The sequence below is a fragment of the Rhinoraja longicauda genome, chromosome 5 (genome assembly GCF_053455715.1).
Source record: "Rhinoraja longicauda isolate Sanriku21f chromosome 5, sRhiLon1.1, whole genome shotgun sequence".
NCBI classification, from domain to species: Eukaryota; Metazoa; Chordata; class Chondrichthyes; order Rajiformes; family Arhynchobatidae; genus Rhinoraja; species Rhinoraja longicauda.
In genome coordinates, this window is record NC_135957.1 from 86,507,019 (window position 1) to 86,535,001 (window position 27,983).

Sequence of the window (27,983 nt, forward strand, 5' to 3'; positions counted from 1 at the left end):
CCAAACCACCCCATCCCCGGGCACTTTCCCCTGCAACCGCAGGAGATGCAACACCTGTCCCTATACCTCCCCCCTCAACTCCATCCAAGGACCCAAACAGTCTTTCCAGGTGAGACAGAGGTTCACCTGCACCTCCTCCAACCTCATCTATTGCATCTGCTGCTCTAGATGTCAACTTCTTTACATTGTCGAAACCAAACGCAGGCTCGGTGATCGTTTCGCTCAACACCTTCGTTCAGTCCGCCTTACGGCTGCGCCTAACGGCTGTGGCTCGCTGGCAGTCTGTTCGTCTTTTTTCCTTTTTTTTTTGTTGTTTGTCGGTGTTGGGATGGTTTTTGTTTTTGTTTTTTTGGCTGTGTATGTGTGGGGTGGGGTGGGGGAAACCTGTCTTTTTTTAGGTCTCTTCCTCGCAGCGCGGGGCGCGTCTCGGCCGCGGGGCCTTCCATCGCCCGCGGGGCCTTCCATTGCCCGGTGCGGCTAGGCTGCTGGACTTAACAGTGCCCGGTGCGGCTCGGCTGCGGGGCCTTCCATCACCCGGTACGGCCGCGGGACGGTTCAGCGCCAGGTGCGGCTCGGCCGCGGGGCCTTCCATCGCCCGGCGCGGCTCGGCTGCGGGACTTTACATCGCTGGTGCGGCTCGGCCGCGGGACTTTACATCGCTGGTGCGACTCGGCCGCGGGGCCTTCCATTGTCCGACGCGGCTCGGCCGCGGGACTTAGCTGCGCACGGTACGGCCGCGGGGCCTTCCATCGCCCGGCTCGGCCGCGGGATGTTTCAGCGCCCGGTGCAGCTCGGTCGCGGGGACTCCCATCCCCTTGCGGGGACTGTGCGGGTCGGTCGGGGACGAGCTGTCTGTCCGTGGGCGTGGGGAAGAGAGCGGAAGTTTTGTTGCCTCCATCACAGTGAGGGGGTGTTTGGAGTCACTGTGATGGATGTTTGTGTTAGGGTTATGTGTCTTGTGTTCTTTTTTTTTGTGTGACTGCTGGAAATGTAATCTCGTTCGGTACCTCGGTACCGAATGACAAATAAAGCTCTGTATTAACCAACCTGATCTCCCGGTGGCTGAGCACTTCAACTCCCCCTCCCACTCCCAGTCTGACCTTTCTGTCATGTGCCTCCTCCAGTGCCATAGTGAGGCCTACTGGAAATTGGAGGAACAGCACCTCATATTTCGCTTGGGAAGCCTGCAGCCCAGCAGTATGAACATAGACTTCTCCAACTTTAGATAGTTCCCTCTCTTCCCCTCCCCCTTCCCAGTTCTCCCTCTATCTTCCTGTCTCCACCTATATCCTTCCTTTGTCCCACCCCCTGACATCAGTCTGAAGAAGGGTCTTGACCTGAAATGTCACCCTTTCCTTCTCTCCTGAGATGCTGCCTGACCTGCTGAGTTACTCCAGCATTTTGTGAATAAATACCTTGAAAATGGATAACTTTGTGCATTGTTAAAAAGAGTGCATGTATATTCCACCACTAACTTTCTCCAGTCCTACAAACTTATGAAAGGACTGGACAAGCTAAATGCAGGAAAAATGTTCCCAGTGTTGGAGTCCAGAACCAGGGGCCACCGTCTCAGAATAAAGGGGAGGCCATTTCGAACTGAGGTGTGAAGAAACTTTTTCACCCAGAGAGTTATTAATTTGTGGAATTCTCTGCCACAGAAGGCAGTGCAGGCCAATTCACTGGATGAATTTAGAAGAGTTAGATAGAGCTCTAGGGACTAGTGGAATCAAGGAATGAGGAGAAGGCAGGCACGGGTTACTGATTGTGGTTGATCAGCCATGATCACAATGAATGCACTTGTTTTCTATGTTAAGACTTTGTGGTGATCTTACATGGGACCTACAAGTCACCATAGAACTATAGTGGAAGTCGGTTGACCTGAACCTCGGGGGACTTTCTAAGATGATTTCCCAGTTGTAAAAGTCCTAAATGGAATAATTTGTGTCTTAGCACAGTTTCTTCTATTGGGTGTACCTCAAGGTACAGTTTTTTTTGTGTGTTTTTCTCTGTGTAGGAAAGAACTGCAGCTGCTGGTTTAAATTGAAGGTAGATGCAAAATGCTGGAGTAAATCAGCGGGACCGGCAACATCTCTGGAGAGAAGGAATGGGTGTCATTTTGGGTTGAGACCCTTCAGATTGAAGAAGGGTCTCGACCCAAAATGTCACCCATTCCTTCTCTCCAGAGATGTTGCCGGTCCCACTCAGTTACTCTAGCATTTTGTATGTGTGCGTGTGTGCACACTGGACTTTTTTTTCTTGTTTATTATATTTACAGTGTACTATATTTACAAATTCTATTTTGCTGCTGCAAATAAGAATTTCATTGTTCTATCTGGGATATATGACAATAAAACACTCTTGACTCTTAGTGTGAAAATGCACACCTCCAGATTCAGGGACAGTTTCTTCCCAGTTATCAGTTAACTGAACCGTCCTATCGCCAACTAGAGAGCAGTCCTGAGCTACTATCTACTTCATTGGAAACCCCTTGGACTATCTTTGATCAGACTTTACTGGATTTATCTTGCACTAAACATTATTCACGTTATTCCCTTTAACATGTATCTGTACACTGGATGGCTTGATTGTAACCGTGTATTGGCTTTCTGCTGACTGGTTAGCAAGCACAAAAGCTTTTCACTATCTTGGTGCATGTGATAATAAACTAAACTCAAAGTCTATTGCTTTATTTTGAACAGCCTGGTTCTTGGCCTTGGCATTCCTCAAGTTTCTTGGACTATGATTTATTCCCTTGTAAATGATTCCTTAAAATCTTTATCTTTTGGAAATTTCTTTGTTACCTGTTGTAACGGCTCACGGGTTCTGACCTCTCCACCATCGAAGGGATTTACTGGAGTCACTGCCTCAAAGACAGCTAACATCAGAGACCCACACCACCCAGGCCACACATGCATTTCACCTGTACCATTGGGAAGAAGGTATAGGAGCTTGAAAACTGTGACATCCAGGTTCAGGAACAGCATCTTCCCTACAGCCATTGGGCTATTAAACACTACAACCTCCAAATAAGCTCTGAACTATGTAGACTATTATTGCACTATTTTTGTTTTTGTGTGTGCGTGTTTGTGTGTATATATATGCATATATATGTATGTGTATATATAATATATGTATGTGAGTGTATATATATAAAATAATAAAGTGTGTACAGGTGCTCACCGGCTTACGATGTTTCGACTTGCGATAATTCATTGGCTGAATAAAATATACATATATATATATATATTCAACTGGCCTTTTGGCCCTTCACATGCAGGCCGACCAAGGTGCCTGATCTAAACTAGTCCCATTTGCCTGCGTTTGGCCCATATCCCTCAAGTCTTCCCATCCATGGTATGGTATGGCCTGACACGAAGGAAACTTGCTTTGTATTGTGTAAGCAAATTGTACTGATACTTAGCCAATATTCATAAAACATCAATAATAAATCCAGTAAAAAGTCGTCTTTGTCATATGTACAGAAACGGAACAATAATTTTTTTTCTTCGTTGCACAACAGATTGTAAACACTTCTCAATCGACATAAAAATAAAAAACAAATGTTCAATAAATAGAAACCCTATATATATATATATATATAGAGTGCAAAAAACCAAAACACGGCCGAAAGTCCCTTGTGCAACCCCAGCAGTTCGTAGTTTAGTTGGAGTTTATATAGTTAATAGTCTGATCGTTGTTGGGAAACTAAGTTTTGGGAAACAAAACGAACCAAACATTACAGTTTTCAAGCTCCAATATCTTCCTGGTGGCAGGAGTGAAATGAGGAAGATACACACAATCTCCCAAATGTTCTAGGGGCCGGAGAACCTAGGGTGATGGAGGAACTGAAGGAAATCCACATCAGCAGATCAACAGAGCTTTATTTGTCATTCGGTACCAAGGTACCGAACGAAACTACATAGCAGTCACACACAAAAAAGAACACAAGACACATGACCCCCAACACAAACGTCCATCACAGTGACTCCAAACACCCCCTCACTGTAATGGAGGCAACAAAACTTCCACTCTCTTCCCCACGCCCACGGACAGACAGCTCGTCCCCGACCGACCCGCACAGTCCCCGCAAGGGGATGGAAGTCCCCACGGCCGAGCCGCACCGGGCGCTGAAACGTCTCGCGGCCGAACCGGGCGGTGGAAGGCCCCGCGGCCGAGCCACACCGGGCGATGGAAGGCCCCGTGGCCGAGCTGTGCGCAGCTAAGTCCCGCGGCCGAGCCGCGCCGGGCGATTGAAGGCCCAGCGGCCGAGCCGCACCGGGCGATGGAAGGCCCCTCGGCCGAGCCGCACGGGCGATGTTAAGTCCAGCGGCCGAGCCGCACCAGCGATGAAAAGTCCCGCAGCCGAACCGCGCCGGGCCATGTTAGGCCCCGCGTCCGAGCCGCACCAGGCACTGTTAAGTCCAGCGGCCGAGCCGCACCAGCGATGTTAGGCCCCGCGGCCGAGCCGCACCGGGCACTGTTAAGTCCAGCGGCCGAGCCGCACCAGCGATGTTAGGCCCCGCGGTCGAGCCGCACCGGGCGATGGAAGGCCCCGTGGCCAAGCCGCACCAGCGATGTTAGGCCCCGCGGCCGAGCCGCACCGGGCGATGTTAAGTCCAGCGGCCGAACTGCACCAGCGATGAAAAGTCCCGCGGCCGAGCCGCACCGGGCGATGGAAGGCCCCGCGGCCGAGCCGCACCGGGCGATGTTAAGTCCAGCGGCCGAGCCGCACCGGGCGATGTTAGGCCCCGCGGCCGAGCCGCACCCCGCGCCGTGAGGAAGAGACCTAAAAGAGAAAGATTTCCCCCACCCACACCACCACCCACACCACCACCCCCCACACATACACAACCAAAAAAACCCAAAAAACACATTAGGCAGGAAATGGTTTTGGGTAGACTGATGGGACTGAAGGCTGATAAATCCCCAGGGCCTGATGGTCTGCATCCCAGGGTACTTAAGGACGTAGCTCTAGAAATAGTGGAAGCATTGGAGATCATTTTTCAATGTTCTATAGATTCAGGATCAGTTCCTGTGGATTGGAGGATAGCAAATGTTATCCCACTTTTTAAGAAAGGAGGGAGAGAGAAAACGGGTAATTATAGACCAGTTAGTCTGACAGCAGTGGTGGGGAAGATGCTGGAGTCAATTATAAAAGACGAAATTGCTGAGCATTTGGATAGCAGTAACAGGATCATTCCGAGTCAGCATGGATTTACGAAGGGGAAATCATGCTTGACAAATCTACTGGAATTTTTTGAGGATGTAACTAGGAAAATTGACAGGGGAGAGTCAGTGGATGTGGTGTACCTCGACTTTCAGAAAGCCTTCGACAAGGTCCCACATAGGAGATTAGTGGGCAAAATGAGAGCACATGGTATTGGGGGTAGGGTACTGACATGGATAGAAAATTGGTTGACAGACAGAAAGCAAAGAGTGGGGATAAATGGGTCCCTTTCGGAATGGCAGGCAGTGACCAGTGGGGTACCGCAAGGTTCGGTGCTGGGACCCCAGCTATTTACGATATACATTAATGACTTAGATGAAGGGATTAAAAGTGCCATTAGCAAATTTGCAGATGATACTAAGCAGTGGGGTAGTGTGAATTGTGAGGAAGATGCAATAAGGCTGCAGGGTGACTTGGACAGGTTGTGTGAATGGGCGGATACATGGCAGATGCAGTTTAATGTAGATAAGTGTGAGGTTATTCACTTTGGAAGTAAGAATAGAAAGGCAGATTATCATCTGAATGGTCAAGTTAGGAAGAGGGGATGTTCAACGAGATCTGGGTGTCCTAGTGCATCAGTCACTGAAAGGAAGCATGCAGGTACAGCAGGCAGTGAAGAAAGCCAATGGAATGTTGGCCTTCATAACAAGAGGAGTTGAGTATAGGAGCAAAGAGGTCCTTCTACAGTTGTACCGGGGAGACCGCACCTGGAGTACTGTGTGCAGTTTTGGTCTCCAAATTTGAGGAAGGATATTCTTGCTATTGAGGGCGTGCAGCGTAGGTTCACTAGGTTAATTCCCGGAATGGCGGGACTGTCGTATGTTGAAAGGCTGGAGCAATTAGGCTTGTATACACTGGAATTTAGAAGGATGAGGGGGGATCTTATTGAAACATATAAGATAATTAGGGGATTGGACACATTAGAGGCAGGAAACATGTTCCCAATGTTGGGGGAGTCCAGAACAAGGGGCCACAGTTTAAGAATAAGGGGTAGGCCATTTAGAACGGAGATGAGGAAGAACTTTTTCAGTCAGAGAGTGGTGGTGTGGAATTCTCTGCCTCAGAAGGCAGTGGAGGCCAGTTTGTTGGATGCTTTCAAGAGAGAGCTGGATAGAGCTCTTAAGGATAGCGGAGTGAGGGGGTATGGGGAGAAGGCAGGAACGGGGTACTGATTGAGAGTGATCAGCCATGATCGCATTGAATGGCGGTACTGACTCGAAGGGCTGAATGGCCTCCTCCTGCACCTATTGTCTATTGAGAGCGTGTCCAGAGTGGTGTGGGTCCTGAATCTACCTGAACCATTTTATTTTTAATTTTCTGCTGAAGGGTTATTGAAGATGGATGTCACAAGGCTGAAGTTAGATATGAAATTGTACTCAATCCTATCTCATTGGCAATCTAGCTGTGCTAATTGGCAACGTGAGATGTGTGGGTGTTGTGTTCACTGCCTTGTCTGCAAGTTCAGTTGCGACTGAGTTTCTACATAGGCATTTTTAAACCTCTGTGCTATTAAAAGGTATCGGCTACTTTGATTGTTCTTAACTGACTTAAAACTACTGGAAAGTATATTTTGGTGTGTTAGCACCGTGTGCTTTGCAGTAAATGTTTTGCTAATATTTGCTGACCTAAAGACATTGTGGCTTTCTGTGGCTTCATAGTGTCTGCGGCAGTATTTAATCATTTGCCAACACAGACCTGTAAATTTAAAATCGCCTTTTGTTCTTTCATTAAAGTAATTTCTAGATTTCTCTACCCTTTCAGAAGGACACGGATGAATAATATTACATTACAAATTGCAGTGTATGAGTTTTTTTCTACTGAGCTGTTAACTAAGCCAGATAGAGTGCAGAGATTTAAGAGGATCTTGCCAGGACTTGAGGGCTTCATAGGGTCATGTGATAGGAGCAGAATTAGGCCATTTGGCCCATCAAGTCTATTTCGCCATTCAATAATGGCTGATCTATCTCTCCTTCCTAACCCTATTTTCCTGAATTATCCCCATAACTCTATACATCTGTACTAATCAATAGCCTGGACTATAGGGAGAGAGAGGTTGGGCAGGCTGAGTAGATAGGGTCAATGTCATTTTCCCTGGGAATCATGCCTCTTAATACTGCTATCATCTCAGCTTCAACCATCACCCCAACAGTGCATTCCTGGCACTCACCACCTGCTATGTTTTACAAAGAAAACAACTTTCTGCAAAGATAGACACAATGCTGGAGTAACTTAGTAGGTCAGGCAGCGTCTCTGGAGAGAAGGAATGGGTGACGTTTTGGGTCGAGACCCTTCTTCAGACTTTCTTTCCTACACAACGTTCCACACATCTCCGTTCAACTTTACCCCTCTCACCTTAAAGTTACATTCCTGAGGATTAGATTTTTCCATCTTGGATGAAATTGGTTCTGACTGGCTACCCTATAATTGACTGGCTCTCATAATTTTATATGCTTCTTACAGTTCTCCCTGCAACCTTCACAGTTCTAGAGAAAACAGTCTTGCTAACCTCTCCTTGCAGCTCGTACCCTGTAATCCAGGCATCATTCTCTCTACACCCTTTCCAAAGTCTCCACACCCTTCCTATGAGCAAGTAGAACTGCACACAATACTCCAAATACGGTCGAACCCAAGTCCAATAAAGCTGCCTGACATTTTATGCTCCATGCCCATAACTATGAAAGCAAGCATCCCATAAGCCACCTGTACCACTCTATTTGTGTCACTTTCTGTGAGTTATGGACTTGTGCCCCAAGATCCCTCTGTGCATCAATGCTATTAAGGATCATGCCATTAATTGTATATTTTCCCCTTGCATTTGACCACCTGAAGCTAAACATCTCACGCTTGCTCGGATTAAACTCTGTCTGCCATTTCATAAATTGTAGGAGCAGAATTAGGCCATCAAGTCCATTTGGCCATTCAATCATGGCTGATCTATTTTTTCTCCTCAGCCCCATTCTCCTGTATTCTCCCCATAATCCCTGACAACCTGCACTTTGCCTATTTCTATCGCTGATCCATATCCTACTACGTATCTTAAGAGACTGAAGAAGGGTCTCGATCCGAAGGGTCTTCTCTCTAGAGATGCTGCCTGTACCGCTGAGTAATGGGCCTGTCCCACTTGAGCGATTTTAAGGCGACCGCCGGTGACTAGGCTGTCGCCGACAGTTCCCCGGTGTGTCACGGGCATGATCGTGAGGAGTCTGCCAAAGATCGTAGTGGATCTCAGCGCGTCGCTGAGAAATCAACCAGTTTGAAACCTCTCGGCGACAGCTGGCTTGTCGGCAGAGAATTTAGTACATTAAGAGAAGGACTCGGGAGGGCTTGTCGCCAGGTATCGTTGCTTATTGCGGGCGCTGTCGCATGCTGTCCCCAGGTTTGATAGGTTCTCTTAGTTGCATTTAGAAATCACATAATATTAAAATAAGTAAAATCATTTCAAAATACCATAAAATACTTGTGTTTAACCAATTTATTTACCGTCAGGACATTTGACGGGTAGATTGGAGGTGACAGTTTGACGGTCAGGTAAGCGTGGGAATTTTCGTGATGTTTATGGCCATCAGCCATTATATTTAAAGTGGGCTCCAAACCCAGATATGCAACCCAGAAACCAGATATGCATCTCCCTTACATTTTCAAAGAATGCCCACACACTTTTCACAAAAATCCACTTCACCATTTTTTAAATTAATTTTTTTAATATAGCTATCAGTAAACTGGAAGTAAATCCGGTTTATTCCTTGTTACAGTGAAGCTTGGTTTTTAAGTAACACATACAAGGTGTTATATATCTGTAATACGCTGTAATCTCGACCTGACTCGGCATTGTCGTGGTCATTGTCGTCGGGTAAAAGAAAATTTTGGCGATCTGCTACGACTTTGACAGTCGCCGGCAGTCGCCAAAAAGATCACCTAAGTGGGACAGGCCCTTTACTCCAGCATTTTGTGTCTATCTTCGATTTTAAACCAGCATCTGGAGTTCTTTCCTATACATATCTTAACAGCCAACAGTTCTTTCTATACATATTCAGCATGGTGGCACAACGGTAGAGTTGCTGCCTTACAGCGTTTGAGACCCGGGTCTCTGATCGACACCCGGGTTAGATCCCGACTACGGGTGCTGTCTGTACGGAGTTTGCACGTTCTCCCCGTTCACTCTATAACCCAAAGATACTAGAGGAGCAAGATGAGCCACTCCATCAAAATCGCCTATACTGAAGTGTAGTAAGCAAAGGAGTGTAACGTCTGCCATTTTAGTAAGCAAAACCTGCCGTTCGCTCTGCCTCTCGCAGTGTAATCAGTGTTTTGGGGGAACAGTATGTGTGATGATACCATAAAAATACAGAAAATATCATCTCAATTCACAGACTTTTGTTATTTTTCTTTTTAAATGTTTCTGCCTACTAAAATGGTGCCATGACATACTACGGTTTTTAGGGTATAGTGGGCTATCTTGCTCTGCTCTATTATCTTTGCTATAACCTATTTGACACTTTTTGGATCTATCCAAATTGCTTTTTGGGTTGATCCCTCACTAATCGGGAATGGTTTTGGACCTTTGTTCTTTGGACTGTGCTTGTGAAATTTTAGTAGTGGCATCAGAGTCAAGATAAATTTAGCTTTAAATTGATCAATGTCTCAATTATTGAGAGACCCAAAGCGATTGAGCAGGTTCCGAGACTGTCAAGTGGGTTATGATGTGAAACGCACCAAGATAATAAGCATGGTTCAGTCATAAACAGTATTCCTTTGAACTAAGTGATTCTATTAGGGACGAAATGTTTCTGAACGAACTGCTGATGCTGGTTTAAACCAAAGATAGACACAAAGCTGGAGTACTCGGTGAGAACGAACACAGACAATGACTCAAGATGACTTTGAAGCTGGTACGACTTGGGTGAGGGAGGGATGGAGAGAGAGGATATGCAATGGTTACTTGAAGTTAGAGAAATTAATATATCATACCACTGGGTTGTAAGCTGCCTAAGCTAAATGAGATGCTATTCCTCCAATTTGCGTTTGGCCCCACTCTGACAATGGAGGAGGGTCAAAGAGGTCAGTGTGGGAATGGGAAGGGGAATGAAAGTGTTTGGCAGCCGGGAGATCAGGTAGGCCCTAGTGGACTGAGTGGTGATCAGCGAAACGATCACCCAGTCTGTGCTTGGTCTTGCCAAAGTACAAGAGTCCACACCTTGAACAACGGATACAGTAGATGAGGTTGGAGGAGGTGCAAGTGAACCTCTGCTAAACCTGAAAGGACTGCCGGAGTCCCTGGACATAGCTGAGGGAGAAGGTATAGGGACAGGTGTTGCATCTCCTGCGGTTGCAGGGAAAGGTACCTGGGGAGGGGGTGGTTTGGGTGGGAAGGGATGAGTTAACCAGGGAGTTGCAGAGGGAACAGTCTCTGACCTTGACACCTGGAAACTAGGTGTTGAAGTAACAATAGGTCAAATGTACATCAGCACTGCCGGTGAATAAGTGGACCTGTAGAATAAAAGGCACGCATCTTGAGGTGGAAGTCAAGCTGTGTATATTATTGGTAATGCCGTTGTAGGAAATCCTTGCTGTATTGTGATGAATAGATTGCTTTGCACAAAATATTAGCAAAACCGTCTTAAAACCACTTCAGCTGGTTTTATCCACTGACACGACGAACAATTTTAACACTGACATGAGGAACAATTAGCATGTCTAGGATAATTGGTCAGTCCAATATTGTCTGCTGCAATCTCTAGCTTGGTTATGGATGATTAGGAAGATTTCAGATTCTTAGATTTGATATATTATGTAAAAGCTAGTGAATATGTGGGGTGTTTAAATAGAAAGAAGATTTTTATGGCTATTGTGGATAGTCCTGTAATATTCAGTCAGGATTTCCAGAACCTTTCCTAGTCCCATTCTTATTTACTCATGTATTTTCCACGAGCTTCAATTACATTTTTTATAACTTCTCGTGCTTCATCCCCACCAAAGGTTTTCACAATTTGGTAGCATTGCCAGGTGGTAGGATTTTAGGAATTGGAATTCATGAGAACTGTTAAATTTGGAATTCTGACTGCCGACTTGTGCTATATGCTAAAATTCTCACAAATTAGGGTAGTTTTTTATTTGGTGTTTTTTGGCATTTCTACTTGATCTGCTGTTTATTTGTAGCATAATGCTAGCCTACTTCCGTTCAGTAAATAGAGTTGATTGTGATTTGTACGAATACACGTGGCACGGTGCCTGTTTTGGTTCCTTCAGCTGGGCATTGGAGAGAGCTACATCTGAAGTTCAGTTCAATTTATTGTCACATGCTCTGTGAAGCACTGTGCTCGGTGTTTGCTTCCTTATTTAAGGGTGGATGTTCAGTTTAGATACAGAGTGAAAAGTTCATAAGTGATAGGACCAGAATTAGGCCATTTGGCCCATCAAGTCTCCTCCGCCATTCAATCATGGCTGATCTATCTTTCCCTCTCAACCTCATTCTCCTGCCTTCTCCCCATAACCCCTGACCACCCATATTGATCAAGAATCGATGAATCTCTGCCTTAAAAATGTCCATTGACTTGGTCTCCACAGCCTTCTGTGCATCCTTCGGCCCAAGCCGACCTTTGATCGTTTGTTCACATTAGTTCTATGTTATCCCACTTTCTCATTCACTCCCTGCACAGTACGGGTAATTTACAGAGGCCAATTAACCTACAAGCCTGTCCCTCTTTGAGATGTGGGAAGAAACCCGGAGGAAATCCACACAGTCACAGGGAAAACATGCAAACTCCACACAGACATTTTCCGAGGTCAGGTTTGAGCTCAGGTCAACGGCGGTGCAAGACTACAGCTCTATCTGCTGCACTACTGTGCTTCCCATTAATGCATCGTAAGTAATTTAGAAAAAGTTTACTCTACCTGTAACTGGGTGGGTGTTTAAGGAGGAAAGTTTGCATAGGCTGGGCTCAAAGTTCCATTGTAAGAGGTGAGAGAAGACTTCGTATAGAAGATGAAAGGGGTCTAAACTGGGTGGAGGTGGAGAAGATGTTTCTCTTTGGCCAATTTGGAATCATATCCCAGTGGTTAAAAATGAGGAGTCACCCATTTAAGTGTTTGCTCGCAGAGGATTTGGAGAATAAGTGGTAATACTGCCAAGGCTCCATTTCTGAAATAATTTCTTTCATCCTATTTTGCTAAAGAAAGGATGTTATTAAGCTGGAAAGGCTACAGAGAAGGTTAATGATGTCGCCAGGACTAGAGGGCCTGAGCTATAGGGAGAGGTTGGACAGGCTAGAATTTTAACTCTTGGAGTGCAGGAGGATGGGTGATCTTACGGAGGTGTATAAAATCATGAGGGGAATTGAACAGTGCACATTGTTTTTCACCCTGGGTAGGGAATAATGAGCAGACATGGGTTTAAGATGAGAGGGGAAAAACGGAATAGGAAACCGAGGGGCAAGTATTTCACACACAGGGTGGTGAGCAAATGGAACGAGCTGCCAGAGGAGCTGGTTGTGGCAGGTGCTATAACATTTAAAAGACACTCGGACCTGTACATGCATAGGAAAGGTTTAGAGGGATTTGGGTCAAACACAGGCATGTGGGACTAGCATGTCATAGCCATGCAGCGTATCCCAGCTACTCTAGTCCAACCTTCCAGCGTTTGGTCCATATCCTTCTAAACCTGTCCTATCCATGTACCTGACTAATTGTTTCTTAAACATTGAGATAGTACCTACCTCAATTACCTCCTCTGGCAGCTTGTCCCATACACACATCAACCTTCGTATAAAAAAAGTTACCCCTCAGATTCCTATTCAATCTTTCCCCCTTCACCTTAAAGCTATGTCCTCTGGGTAAGAGACCCTGCATCTAACATGAATGTAGCATCTTGGTCTGCTTGGCCAAATTGGGCTGAAGGGCCCATTGCCATGTTGTATGCTTCTATGACTCTAGAACTCAATCTGTGATGTTGAATGAGGAATAAGCATTGGTTAAGATGCCAAGGATGGTTCCTCTGCTCTTTGAAATGTACCCTGGGTACTTTTGCATCCATCAGAAAAGGTAATGGAGAATTAAACTAACGGAGTTTAATTAGTTTAGAATTGAACTAATTCTAGTTTAAGAATCGTAACTATTAAGAATGAAGGCAGCACCAGTGTCGTCCAGAATATTAATGCTTGCGAGCCTTTTGGGGCTTAAATCTACAGATTCTTGGCTCGAATAAGAAGTCACAAGATCATAAGGAATAGAAGCAGAATTGCGCCATTCGGCCCATCAAGTCTGCTCCGCCATTCAATCATGGCTGATCTATCTCTCCCTCCTAACCCCATACCTCTGACACCTGTACTAATCAAGTTTACAGATTTTCTAAAGAGTTTCTAAACAGGAAGGTGACTCCTGATAGATAAAGTTCCAATTTGCACTTAAAATTCTTGGGAGAGATGAAAGATATTGAGATAGAAACATAGAAACATAGAAAATAGGTGCAGGAGAAGGCCATTCGGCCCTTCGAGTCTGCACCGCCATTCAATATGATCATGGCTGATCATCCAGCTCAGTAACCTACCTGGACCTGCCTTCTCTCCATACCCCCTGATCCCTTTAGCCACAAGGGCCACATCTAACTCCCTCTTAAATATAGCCAATGAACTGGCCTCAACTACCTTCTGTGGCAGAGAATTCCACAGACTCACCACTCTCTGTGTGAAGAAATGTTTTCTCATCTCGGTCCTAAAAGACTTCCCCCTTATCCTTAAGCTGTGACCCCTGGTTCTGGACTTCCCCAACATCGGGAACAATCTTCCCGCATCTAGACTCTCCAACCCCTTAAGAATTTTATATGTTTCTATAAGATCCCCCCTCAGTCTTCTAAATTCCAGCGAGTATAAGCCCAGTCTATCCAGTCTTTCTTCATATGAAAGTCCCGCCATCCCAGGGATCAATCTGGTGAACCTTCTCTGTACTCCCTCTAAGGCTAGAATGTCTTTCCTCAGATTAGGAGATCAAAACTGTACACAATACTCCAGATGTGGTCTCACCAAGGCCCTGTACAACTGCAGCAGAACCTCCCTGCTCCTATACTCAAATCCTCTTGCTATGAATGCTAACATACCATTCGCTTTCTTCACTGCCTGCTGCACCTGCACGCTTGCTTTCAATGACTGGTGCACCATGACACCCAGATCACGTTGCATCTCCCCTTCTCCCAATCGGTCACCATTCAGGTAATACTCTGCTTTCCTGTTCTTGCCACCAAAGTGGATAAGTCAAAGTCAAAGTCAGTCAAAGTCAAAGTCAATTTTATTGTCAATCCTCAGCCAGTTTACACAGACAGAAAATCGAAATACCGTTTCCCACAATCCCGAGGAACAAAGTGCATAAAACTAAGTTAAAATTAAAAAGGCACAGCAAACAACAATCAACATAAAATATAAAATATAAAATATAGTCACTTCAAATGCGTTAAAAAAATTTTTTTTTAAAGTGTCTGGTGCTGGATGTGCGTGTGTGTGGGGTGTTAAAGTCCAGGTCCAATAGGGGCAGGGGAGAGAGGAGGAAGGGAGGGGAGAGAGTTCAGCATCCTGACAGCCTGGTGGAAAAAACTGTTCTTTAGTCGGGTGGTGCTTGACCTCAGGCTGCGAAACCTTCTCCCTGAAGGCAGGAGGGTGAAGAGGCTGTTGGAGGGGTGGAAGGGGTCACCCACAATGCTCAATGCTTTGCGGGTGAGGCGGGTGGTGTAAAGGACCAGGAGTGTTGGGAGTGAGGCACCAGTGATCCTCTCAGCAGTGTTCACTATGCGCTGCAGGGTCTTGCGGCTGGAGGCTGTGCAGCTTCCGAACCACACAGTGATGCAGCTGCTGAGGATGCTCTCGATGGCGCCTCGGTAAAAAGTGTACATGATGGGTGTGGGGGCTCCCGCTCTCTTCAGTTTGCGGAGGAAGTAGAGGCGCTGCTGGGCTTTCTTGGCGATGGACGTGATGTTGTTGCTCCAGGAGAGATCCTCGGTGATGTTCACCCCCAGGAATTTGGTGCTGCTCACCTGCTCCACAGCAGCACCATTGATGGTCAGTGGGTGGGGGTGTTGGGTGTGCGTTCTCCTGAAGTCGACAACAATCTCCTTTGTTTTCTCCACATTCAGGAAGAGATTGTTGTCTGTGCACCACGCGGCCAGCTGGTCCACCTCCTTCCTGTAGTGGGTCTCGTCGTTGTTGCTGATGAGACCCACCACTGTTGTGTCATCCGCAAACTTGACGAAGTGGTTGGAGCTGTAGGTGGGTGTGCAGTCGTGGGTCAGCAAGGTGAAGAGCAGGGGGCTTAGCACACATCCTTGTGGGGCACCCGTACTCAGCGTGATGGTGTCCGATGTGTTGCTGCCGACCCGTACGGACTGGGGTCTGGCAGTGAGGAAGTCCAGCAGCCAGTTGCAGAGAAGGGGGCTGAAGCCCAGATTTGTTAGTTTACAAACCAGCTGCTGGGGGATGATGGTGTTAAATGCTGAGCTAAAGTCTATGAACAGCATCCTAACATATGAGTTTTTAGTATCCAAGTGGGTGAGGGCTGGGTGTAGAGCAGAGGAGATGGCATCCTCAGTGGACCGCTTAGCTCGATATGCAAACTGAAACGGGTCCAGGGAGGGGGGGAGGTTGGATCTGATCTGCTTCATGACCAGCCTCTCGAAGCACTTCATGATGGTTGAAGTCAGCGCTACAGGGCGGTAGTCGTTGAAGCAGGATGGAGAAGACTTCTTGGGCACAGGTATGATGGTGGTTTCTCTGAAGCACAAGGGAACAACAGCCTGGCTCAGGGAGATGTTGAAGATGTCTGTGAGGACATCTGTGAGCTCAGCTGCGGAGTCTTTTAGCACACGACCAGGAATGTTGTCAGGTCCAGAAGCTTTCCGGGTGTTAATCCTTAACAGTGTGCTCCTCACACTGCCTGGAGACAGACAAATAGCCTGGTCGTTGGGGGGGGGAGTTGTTTTCTGCGCAGGTGTGTTGCTCTGTGCTTCAAAGCGTGCGAAGAAGCCGTTGAGGTCGTTCAAGAGAGAGGTGTCACTGTCACAGGTCTGTGGTAGGGGTTTGTAGTCCGTGATAGTCCTAATACCCTACCACAGGCTCCGTGTGTCTCTGCTGTCACTGAAGTGGGCTGTGATGCGCCGGGTGTAGTGTTGTTTGGCTTTCCTGATGCCACTGGAAAGGTTGGCCCTGGCTGCTCTGAGACCGGCTGGATTGCCCTCTCTGAAGGCAGCGTTGCGGACCCTCAGCAGCCCATGGACCTCCCCTGTCAGCCATGGCTTCTGGTTAGCCCGGATGGTGATGGCTCTGGTGTGGGTCACATCGTCAATGCATTTGGTGATGTAGCCTGTAACTGTCTCTGTGTATTCCTGAATGTTGGTTGTGTTGTTGTATGTTGCTGCCTGCTTGAACATGTCCCAGTCTGTAGTCTCAAAGCAGTTTTGGAGTGCAGCTGTGCTGTCCTCTGACCACACACGTACCTCTTTTGAAACCGGTTTGGTGACTTTCACCCGGGGTCTGTATGCCGGTTTCAGCAGAACGGTGAGGTGATCAGAGAGGCCGATGTGGGGGAGGGGGGAAGCCTTGTATGCTCCTTTGATGGTCGTGTAGACAAGGTCCAAGGTGTTGTTTTCTCGTGTTGGGAAATCAACATGCTGGTATACTTTGGGCATGACAGTTTTTAGGTTAGCATGGTTGAAGTCCCCAGCTACGATGAGAAAGCCATCTGGGTGTGCTGTCTGCTGCTCAGAGATGGCCCGGTACAGTTCGCAGAGTGCCTCCTCTCTGTCCTTGTTGTTGGAACTGGGAGGGATGTAAACAGCGACTAACAGGATAGCTGTTAGCTCCCTCGGGAGGTAGAAAGGTCGGCACTTCACAACCATAAACTCCACCAGCGGTGAACAGTGTTTGTAGACCAACACAGCGTCCCGACACCAAGCATCACTGATGTAAACAATCACACCGCCGCCGCGAGTCTTCCCCCCGCTAACCGTAGCTCTGTCCGATCGGTAGCATGTTAGCCGGTCGAGCTGAACAGCGGAGTCCGGGATGTTGTCATTAAGCCATGTTTCCGTAAAAACGTAAACACAGCATTCCCTCACCTCACGCTGGGTCGACCGGAGAAGTCTTATAGTGTCCATTTTATTGTCCAGTGAGCGTACATTAGCCATTAGCATGCTCGGAATAGCCGGTCTGTGTGGGCTAGCCGCTAGCCTAGCCCGGATGCCTCCGCGCTTACCCCTCTTCTGCTTCCTCTCACACCGCCTGCGGCGTCTCCTTTCCAGCCGGGGGGCAGCACTCGAGGCCGAGGTCGAGGTCAGGCAGAGTATTCTGAGGCCGCTAAGTTCCTCTGCAAGTGTAGCGTCCAGTGTTGATGATGTTGTTTTCTTGTCCAGCAAGAACTCACGACTATACTGTCTACTGCTGACTGTCCAGAGTTGTTGAAGTGACAACCATGACGAACTTGAAAAAACATTAAAAACACTCGAAAAATCGGGAGAGTGTGGGGCCGCTGCGTCTGCACGCGCTGCCATTCAATGGCACCGTGACATAACCTCACATTTATCCACATTATATTGCATCTGCCATGCATTTGCCCACTCTCCTAATCTATCCAAGTCACTCTGCAGCCTCCTAGCATCCTCCTCGCAGCTAACACTGCCACCCAGCTTCGTGTCATCCGCAAACTTAGAGATATTGCATTCAATTCCCTCGTCCAAATCATTAATATATATTGTAAATAACTGGGGTCCCAGCACTGAGCCTTGTGGTACCCCACTAGTCACTGCCTGCCATTCCGAAAAGGACCCGTTTATTCCTACTCTTTGCTTCCTCTCCGCCAAGCAATTCTCTATCCACCTCAACACTGAACCCCCAATACCGTGTGCTTTAAGTTTGTACCCCAATCTCCTATGTGGGACCTTGTCGAAGGCCTTCTAAAAGTCCAGATATAACACATCGACTGGTTCTCCCTTATCCACTCTACTAGTTACATCCTCGAAAAATTCTATAAGATTCGTCAGGCATGATTTGCCTTTCATAAATCCATGCTGACTTTGTCCGATGATTTCACCACTTTCCAAATGTGATGCTATCACATCTTTAATAATTGACTCTAGCATTTTCCCCACTACCGATGTTAGGCTAACTGGTCTATAATTCCCCGTTTTCTCTCTCCCTCCCTTTTTTAAAAGTCCAATCCTCAGGAACTACTCCAGAATCTAAAGAGTTTTGAAAAATTATCACTAATGCACCACTATTTCTGAGGCTTCTTCCTTAAGCACTCTGGGATGCAGCCTATCTGGCCCTGGGGATTTATCGGCCTTTAATCCATTCAATTTACCTAACACCACTTCCCGACTAACCTGGATTACCCTCAGTTCCTCCATCTCGTTAGACCCCCGGTCCCCTGCTATTTCCGGCAGATTGTTTATGTCTTCCCTAGTGAAGACAGAACCAAAGTAGTTGTTCAATTGGTCTGCCATCTCCTTGTTCCCAATGATCAATTCACCTGTATCCGACTGCAAGGGACCTGCATTTGTCTTAACTAGTCTTTTTCTCTTCATATATCTATAAAAGCTTTTGCAGTCAGTTTTTATGTTCCCTGCCAGTTTTCTCTCATAATCTATTTTCCCTTTCCTAATTATGCCCTTTGTCCTCCTCTGCTGGACTCTGAATTTCTCCCAGTCCTCTGGTATGATACTTTTTCTGGCTAATTTATATGCTTCATCTTTTGTTTTAATACTATCTTTGATTTCCCTTGTTAGCCACGGATGCACTACCTTTCCTGGTTTGTTCTTTTGCCAAACTGGGATGAACAATTGTTGTAGTTCATCCATGCAATCTTTAAATGCCTTTCATTGCATGTCCACCGTCAACCCTTTAAGTATAAATTGCCAGTCTATCTTGGACAATTCACGTCTCATACCCTCAAAGTTACCTTTCTTTAAGTTCAGAACACTTGTTGCTGTATCGACTTTGTCACTCTCTGTCCTAATGAAGAACTCCACCATATTATGGTCACTTTTGCCCAAGGGGCCTCGCACAAGACTGCTAACTAACCCTTCCTCATTACTCAATACCCAGTCTAGAATAGCCTGCTCTCTCGTTGGCTCCTCGACATGTTGGTTTAGAAAACCATCTCGCAAACATTCCAAGAAATCCTCTTCCTCAGCACCCCTGCCAGTTTGGTTCACCCAATCTATATGTAGATTGAAGTCACCCATTATAACTGCTGCACCTTTAGTGCACGCATTTCTAATTTCCTGTTTGATGCCATCCCTAACTTCACTACTGCTGTTAGGTGGCCTGTACACAACTTCCACTAGCGTTTTCTGCCCCTTAGTGTTTCGCAGCTCTACCCATATCGATTCCACATCCTCCAAGCTAATGTCCTTCCTTTCCACTGCTTTAATCTCCTCTCTAACCAGCAACGCTACCCCACCTCCTTTTCCTTTCTGTCTATCCCGCCTGAATATAGAATATCCCTGGATGTTGAGCTCCTAGCCTTGGTCACCCTGGAGCCATGTCTCCGTAATCCCAACTATATCATAATCATTAATAACTATCTCCACATTTAATTCATCCACCTTATTACGTATACTCCTTGCATTGAGACACAAAGCCTTCAGGCTTGTTTTTACAACACTCTTACCCCTTATACAATTATGTTGAAAAGTGGCCCTTTTTGATTTTTGCCCTGGATTTGTCTGCCTGCCACTTTTACTTTTCACCTTGCTACCTATTGCTTCTACCCTCATTTTACACCCCTGTCGCTCTGCTCATGCTCCCATTCCCCCTGCCACGTTAGTTTAAATCCTCCCTGACAGCACTAGCAAACACTCCCCCAAGGACATTGGTTCCATTCCAGCTCAGGTGCAGACCGTCCTGTTTGTACAGGTCCCACCTCTCCCAGAACTGATTCCAATGTCCTAGAAATTTGAATCCCTCCCCCTTGCACCATTTTTCAAGCCACGTATTCATCTGAAATATCCTCCTATTCCTACTCTGACTAGCACTTGGCACTGGTAGTAATCCAGAGATTATTACCTTTGAGGTCCTACTTTTAAGTTTATCTCCTAGCTCTCTAAATTCACCTTGTAGGACCTCATCCCGTTTTTTACCTATATCGTTGGTGCCAATGTGCACCACAACAACTGGCTGTTCACCCTCCCCCTCCAGAATGTTCTGCAGCCGCTCAGAGATATCCCTGACCCTTGCACCAGGGAGGCAACATACCATCCTGGAGTCTCGTTTGCGGCCGCAGAAACGCCTATCTATTCCCCTTACAATTGAATCCCCTATCACTATAGTCCTTCCACTCTTCTTCCTCCCCTCTTTTGCCGCAGAGCCACCCACGGTGCCATGAACTTGGCTGCTGCTGCCTTCCCCTGATGAGCCATCTCCCCCAAAGGTATCCAAAATGGCATATCTGTTTAGGAGGGAGATGACCGCAGGGGACTCCTGCACTACCTGCCTACTGCTACGCTGACTAGTGGCCACCCGTTTCCTTTCTGTCCGCTTATCTTTTATCTGCGGTGTGGCCAACTCACTGTACGTGCTATGCTTTTGGTGGCAAACGGAATTACAAACGAAAAGATTCATTATCTTCAGAGGATAAAGTTTAGTTTATAGTTTAGAGATACAGCGTGGTCCATGCTGACCAGTGATTCCCTGCATACTAACACTATCCGACACACACTAGGGACAATCTTTACATTTACCAAGACAACGAACCTACAAACCTGTACGTTTTTGGAGTGTGGCTGGAAACTGAAGATCTTGGTGAAAACCCATGCATTCACGGGGAGAACGTGCAAACTCCGTACAGACAGCACCTGTAGTCGGGATTGAACCCAGGTCTCCGGTGCTGCAAGGGCTGTAAATTGCTCTTTCTCTCTTTGTGCTCTGGTTTATTTCAAAAATCTCTTTTTGCTCTGGTTTATTTCACTCGCATGTTTAAAACGTAATGTTGTATTTTTAATGATTTGATGTTTTATGCTTTATTCTTAATTGTTTACTGTATGTTCGTGTTGTTACTTGCGAGCGGAGCACCAAGGCACATTCCTTCATTATTCATTCATTAAAACAGTAACTATACCACTGCACCACCGTGTCGCCCCAAAGCAAATATGCTAGGCTTTCAATGTTAAAACCTTTGGTAGTGCGGTACACTGAAACTTTTATCACTCTGCCCTTGAGAGTCGTTTACCTAGAGTTTAGTCAAATAATAGTGCAGAGTGCGAGTTCACGAGGCTGAGCAGATAAGCCGTGGGCATGATTGAGAAAGCTGTGTGGGGAGGGGGAGGAGCAAAAGAGCGAGATATTGTACAAGGACATAAAACAGTACTGCACAGGAACAGTAGCCACAAGCGCTGTGCCAAACATGGTGCTGAGTTAAGCTGATCTCTTCCGCCTGCACGAGATCCATATCCTGCATGTTCACCTGCCTGATTCTGACACCTCTCTTTCTCCCCATTCTTGATCTTTCTGTCTCCATCACAGGGGACAGACTATCGACTGACATACACCGATCAGCCAAAACATTATGACCACCTGCCTAATATGCTGTTGGTCCTCCGTGTGCAGCCCCATACGCAGCAGGGTGCGATGCACTGTGTATTGTGACACATTCCTCCCGTGACCACCATTAACATTTTCTGTGACTTGTGCCACAGTCGACCTTCTGTCGGTTCGGACCAGACGGGATAGCCTTCGTTGCCCTCGCGCATCGATGAGCCTTGGGTGCCCAACACCCTCTGTCTGTCGCCGGTTTGTGGTTTGTCCCTCCTCGGACCACTGTCGGTAGGTACTCACCACTGCTGACCGGGAGCACCCCACAAGCCTTGCCGTTTCAGAGATGCTCTGACCCAGTCGTCTGGCCATAACAATTTGGCCCTTGTCAAAGTCGCTCAGGTCTTTACTCCTGCCCATTTCTCCTGCATCTAACACATCAACTTCAAGAATTGACTGTTCACTTGCTGCCTAATATATCCCACCCCTTGACAGGTGCCATTGTAACAAGACAAGACAATCAATGTTTTTCACTTCGCCTGTCAGTGGTCATAATGTTTTGGCTGATCGGTGTATACTATAGATGGTACCCAAGCCAGGCGACACTACATGCTGGTCCCAGACGTGGATGTGCAATCATTCATTGCAATTGTTTCACTCTTTTAAACCTCCAACAGCAGCATTTCATACTTTAACTCTGCTCTTACTGAAATTTATCTTGTACTAAACATTATTCCTTTTATCCTGTATCTATGGGCGGCTTGATTGTAATCATATATAGTCTATCCGCTGACTGGATAGCACACAACAAAAAGCCTTTTCACTGTACCTCGGTATACATGGCAATAAATGAAGCTAAACAAAACCCACGAATCCCACAGTTATCTGGATTGCACCTTCTTGTTCCAATTCCCCTCCACCTATATTCCTTCCTCTGGCCTCACATCTTTTCTCCTTATCTCACACTGTGTTTTCATCTCTGGCCTTTGTCCACCTATCTACCTATCAAAAAACCCCTCACCTGTCCCACCATTGGCGGTCACTGGAAGCGAGTGTGACTGTCCTCTCCATAGGGTCGGACGCCTGTGCGTGACTTTGATTAACGTGGGGAGACTGGTGCACAGACAGCCACCACAGGGTCCTTGACAGATCTGGGTCAGGATCTAGTGGCGTGGAGTCCAAGACGACCGGGGACCATTTTCTGCTGCAGCCTTCATCCATCCGCCTTCCCAGCCATTGTGACGCTCCACTAAAGTCAGCCATCACCCTCCCTCTGCCTGTTCCACCATTGAGGTCTTGGTTAGATTAGAGGCCATTTAAAACTGAGGTGAGAAAAAACGTTTTCACTCAGAATTGTGAATCTGTGGAATTCTCTGCTTCAGAAGGCAACGGAGGCCGATTCTCTGGATGGTTTCAAGAGAGAGTTAGATAGAGCTCTTAAAGACAGCGGAGTCAAGGGATATGGGGAGAAGGCAGGAACGGGGTACTGATTGTGGATGATTAGCCATGATCACGTTGAATGACGTAAATGGCTTGAGGGCCCGAATGGCCTCCTCCTGCACCTATTGTCTACTGTCTAATATTGGAAAGAGAAATTGTTAATGTTTTAGTTTCTGATCCCTTCATTAGCTGAGAAAGGGATTCTGAAGAAAGGTTCTGACCCGAATCCCATCCTTCTCAAGAGATGCTGCCTGATCTGCTGACTTACTCCAGCATTTTGTGTCTGATCTAAAGGGAGAAACCAGTTGACCTATATAGAGTCATGCTGAGTGGGAAAAGGCCCTTCTGCCCAACTTTCCCACACCCATATGCTCCATCCACACTAGTCCACCTGCCTACATTTGACCCATATCCCTCTAAACCAATCCTATCCATGTACCTGTCTAAATGTTTCTTCAGCATTGTGATAGTACCTGCCTCTACTACCTCCTCTGGCTGCTTGTTCCCTATAATCACCGCCCTTTGTGTTTTTTTATATTAAATCTTTCCCCTCTCACTGTAAACCTATGTTCTCTGGTCTGAAGAAGGGTCTCGACCCGAAACGTCACCCATTCCTTCTGTCCTGAGATGCTGCCGACCTGCTGAGTTACTCCAGCATTTTGTGAATAAATATGTTCTCTGGTTCTCGATTTCCCCAACTCTGGATAAAAGACTGTGCGCTCACCCCGTATGGCTGAGACGGCGGCTGGAGTTTGATCGGTTTTATACCAAACTAGAAAAGAGGGCCCGTTGGGCCCGTCCCCACACCCCCCATTCTCTCCTCCCCCAGCCCCACTCTTACTCTCCAAGTGTGCCCGTTGGGGAGGGCCCGTTGGGCCCGTCCCCACACCCCCCATTCTCTCCTTCCCCAGCCCCACTCTTACTCTCCAAGTGTGCCCGTTTTTTTTTTTTTCCTAATCAGATGTTTGTTTTTTTTTTCCTAATCAGATGTGCAGTACTTTGGTCAACGTGGGTTGTTTTTAAACTTGACTTGACTTGACTTGACTTGCAATAACAAAAAAGACTTCTTGGAAGCTTTTCGAAACAATGTAGCCGTCACAAGCTGAAAACTAAATCCTTGCTGAAAACTAAATCCTTTTCTGGAAACTTTTGGAAACAAATGTAGCCCCTTGAAGAAAAGGGTTAGAAATGAAAATTTAAACTTTAATATCTCTCTAGCTTTAAAAAGGTAGCTTCAATTTGAACGAAAGTACTTACAATAGTTGCCCAGGTTAATGGTGAATACGGCGGTACAAAAATCGTAGCGCTTTGGTGTACCGTCTTGGAGGAGTAGGGTTTGTAAGTTAAACTTCCGTACATACACACATACATCCCTACATACGAACGCAGAGTTTTAGTATTATACTAGAAAAGAGGGCCCGTTGGGCCCGTCCCCACACCCCCCATTCTCTCCTCCCCCAGCCCCACTCTTACTCTCCAAGTGTGCCCGTTGGGGAGGGCCCGTTGGGCCCGTCCCCACACCCCCCATTCTCTCCTTCCCCAGCCCCACTCTTACTCTCCAAGTGTGCCCGTTTTTTTTTTTTTCCTAATCAGATGTTTTTGTTTTTTTTCCTAATCAGATGTGCAGTACTTTGGTCAACTGGGTTGTTTTTAAATGTGCTATACAAATAAAATTGACTTGACTTGACTTGACTTGACTTGCAATAACAAAAAAGACTTCTTGGAAGCTTTTCGAAACAATGTAGCCGTCACAAGCTGAAAACTAAATCCTTGCTGAAAACTAAATGATTTTCTGTAAACTTTTTGAAACAAATGTAGCCCCTTGAAGAAAAGGGTTAGAAATGAAAATTTAAACTTTAATATCTCTCTAGCTTTAAAAAGGTAGCTTCAATTTGAACGAAAGTACTTACAATAGTTGCCCAGGTTAATGGTGAATACGGCGGTACAAAAATCGTAGCGCTTTGGTGTACCGTCTTGGAGGAGTAGGGTTTGTAAGTTAAACTTCCGTACATACACACATACATCCCTACATACGAACGCAGAGTTTTAGTATTATACTAGAAAAGAGGGCCCGTTGGGCCCGTCCCCACACCCCCCATTCTCACTCCCCCAGCCCCACTCTTACTCTCCAAGTGTGCCCGTTGGGCCCGGAAAAGAGGGCCCGTTGGGCCCGTCCCCACACCCCCCATTCTCTCCTCCCCCAGCCCCACTCTTACTCTCCAAGTGTGCCCGTTGGGGAGGGCCCGTTGGGCCCGTCCCCACACCCCCCATTCTCTCCTCCCCCAGCCCCACTCTTACTCTGTCCTCCTGATCTGTGTATGTCAAGTGACCACTATAGCCTTCTTTTTTTTTTTTTTTTCCTAATCAGATGTTTTGGGTTTTTTTCCTAATCAGATGTGCAGTACTTTGGTCAACGTGGGTTGTTTTTAAATGTGCTATACAAATAAAAGTGACTTGACTTGACTTGACTTGACTTGCAATAACAAAAAAGACTTCTTGGAAGCTTTTCGAAACAATGTAGCCGCCGTCACAAGCTGAAAACTAAATCCTTGCTGAAAACTAAATCCTTTTCTGTAAACTTTTGGAAACAAATGTAGCCCCTTGAAGAAAAGGGTTAGAAATGAAAATTTAAACTTTAATATCTCTCTAGCTTTAAAAAGGTAGCTTCAATTTGAACGAAAGTACTTACAATAGTTGCCCAGGTTAATGGTGAATACGGCGGTACAAAAATCGTAGCGCTTTGGTGTACCGTCTAGGAGGAGTAGGGTTTGTAAGTAATCTTCCGTACATACACATATACATACATACATACGGAATGTTGGACCGCAGAGTTTTAGTATTATACTAGAAAAGAGGGCCCGTTGGGCCCGTCCCCACACCCCCCATTCTCACTCCCCCAGCCCCACTCTTACTCTCCAAGTGTGCCCGTTGGGCCCGGAAAAGAGGGCCCGTTGGGCCCGTCCCCACACCCCCCATTCTCTCCTCCCCCAGCCCCACTCTTACTCTCCAAGTGTGCCCGTTGGGGAGGGCCCGTTGGGCCCGTCCCCACACCCCCCATTCTCTCCTCCCCCAGCCCCACTCTTACTCTCCAAGTGTGCCCGTTTTTTTTTTTTTCCTAATCAGATGTTTTTTTTTTTTTTCCTAATCAGATGTGCAGTACTTTGGTCAACGTGGGTTGTTTTTAAATGTGCTATACAAATAAAAGTGACTTGACTTGACTTGACTTGACTTGCAATAACAAAAAAGACTTCTTGGAAGCTTTTCGAAACAATGTAGCCGCCGTCACAAGCTGAAAACTAAATCCTTGCTGAAAACTAAATCCTTTTCTGTAAACTTTTGGAAACAAATGTAGCCCCTTGAAGAAAAGGGTTAGAAATGAAAAATTTAAACTTTAATATCTCTCTAGCTTTAAAAAGGTAGCTTCAATTTGAACGAAAGTACTTACAATAGTTGCCCAGGTTAATGGTGAATACGGCGGTACAAAAATCGTAGCGCTTTGGTGTACCGTCTAGGAGGAGTAGGGTTTGTAAGTAATCTTCCGTACATACACATATACATACATACATACGGAATGTTGGACCGCAGAGTTTTAGTATTATATAGATATAGATAGATAGAAGATATAGATAGACTAGAAAAGAGGGCCCGTTGGGCCCGTCCCCACACCCCCCATTCTCTCCTCCCCCAGCCCCACTCTTACTCTCCAAGTGTGCCCGTTGGGCCCGTCCTCCTGATCTGTGTATGTCAAGTGACCACTATAGCCTTCTTTTTTTTTTTTTTTTTTCCTAATCAGATGTTTTTTTTTTTTTTCCTAATCAGATGTGCAGCACTCTGGTCAACGTGGGTTGTTTTTAAATGTGCTATACAAATAAAACTGACTTGACTTGACTTGACTTGACTTGCAATAACAAAAAAGACTTCTTGGAAGCTTTTTGAAACAATGTAGCCGTCACAAGCTGAAAACTAAATCCTTGCTGAAAACTAAATGCTTTTCTGTAAACTTTTTGAAACAAATGTAGCCCCTTGAAGAAAAGGGTTAGAAATGAAAATTTAAACTTTGAAATGAAAATTTAAACTTTAATATCTCTCTAGCTTTAAAAAGGTAGCTTCAATTTGAACGAAAGTACTTACAATAGTTGCCCAGGTTAATGGTGAATACGGCGGTACAAAAATCGTAGCGCTTTGGTGTACCGTCTTGGAGGAGTAGGGTTTGTAAGTTAAACTTCCGTACATACACACATACATCCCTACATACGAACGCAGAGTTTTAGTATTATATATAGATGATATTTCAGCCAACTGACCTTTTATGGATTTTTCTGACTCTTAAGGGCCTGACACAGTTAGGCAATTTTAAGGCGACTGCCGGCGACTAGGCTGTCGCCGAACGTTCGCCGGGGTGTCGCGGGCATGATCGTGAGGATTCTTCAATGAATTGTAGCGGATCTCGGCGCGTCGCGGAAAAATCTGCCTGCTAGAAATTTCTCGGCGACAGCTGGCTTGTTGCCAGGTATCGTTGCTTATTGCGGGCGCTGTCGCACGCTGTTCCCAGGTTTGCTAGGTTGTCGCAGATGCATTTAGAAGCACGTAATATTAAATTAAGAAAAGGCATTTGAGGATACCAGAAGATAGTTTTGTTTAACCAATTTATTTACCGTTAGGACATTTGACAGATAGACTGGACGCGACAGTTTGACAGTCAGGTAAGCGTGGGAATTTTGCAATGTTTCCGAAGACGGTGTAATCTCTTAGCCAGGTGCTAGTTTCACAAAAAAAGTAACTTGTATCGACCTGACTCGGCATTGTCGTAGGGT

At 46.3% G+C, this 27,983-nt stretch overlaps 1 protein-coding gene across 1 annotated transcript in view; it reads left to right on the forward strand.

Moving 5' to 3' along the window:
* rev3l (REV3 like, DNA directed polymerase zeta catalytic subunit) overlaps window positions 1-27,983 on the forward strand; it is a 197,982-nt gene that overhangs the window by 44,420 nt on the left and 125,579 nt on the right. The window lies entirely within an intron of this gene.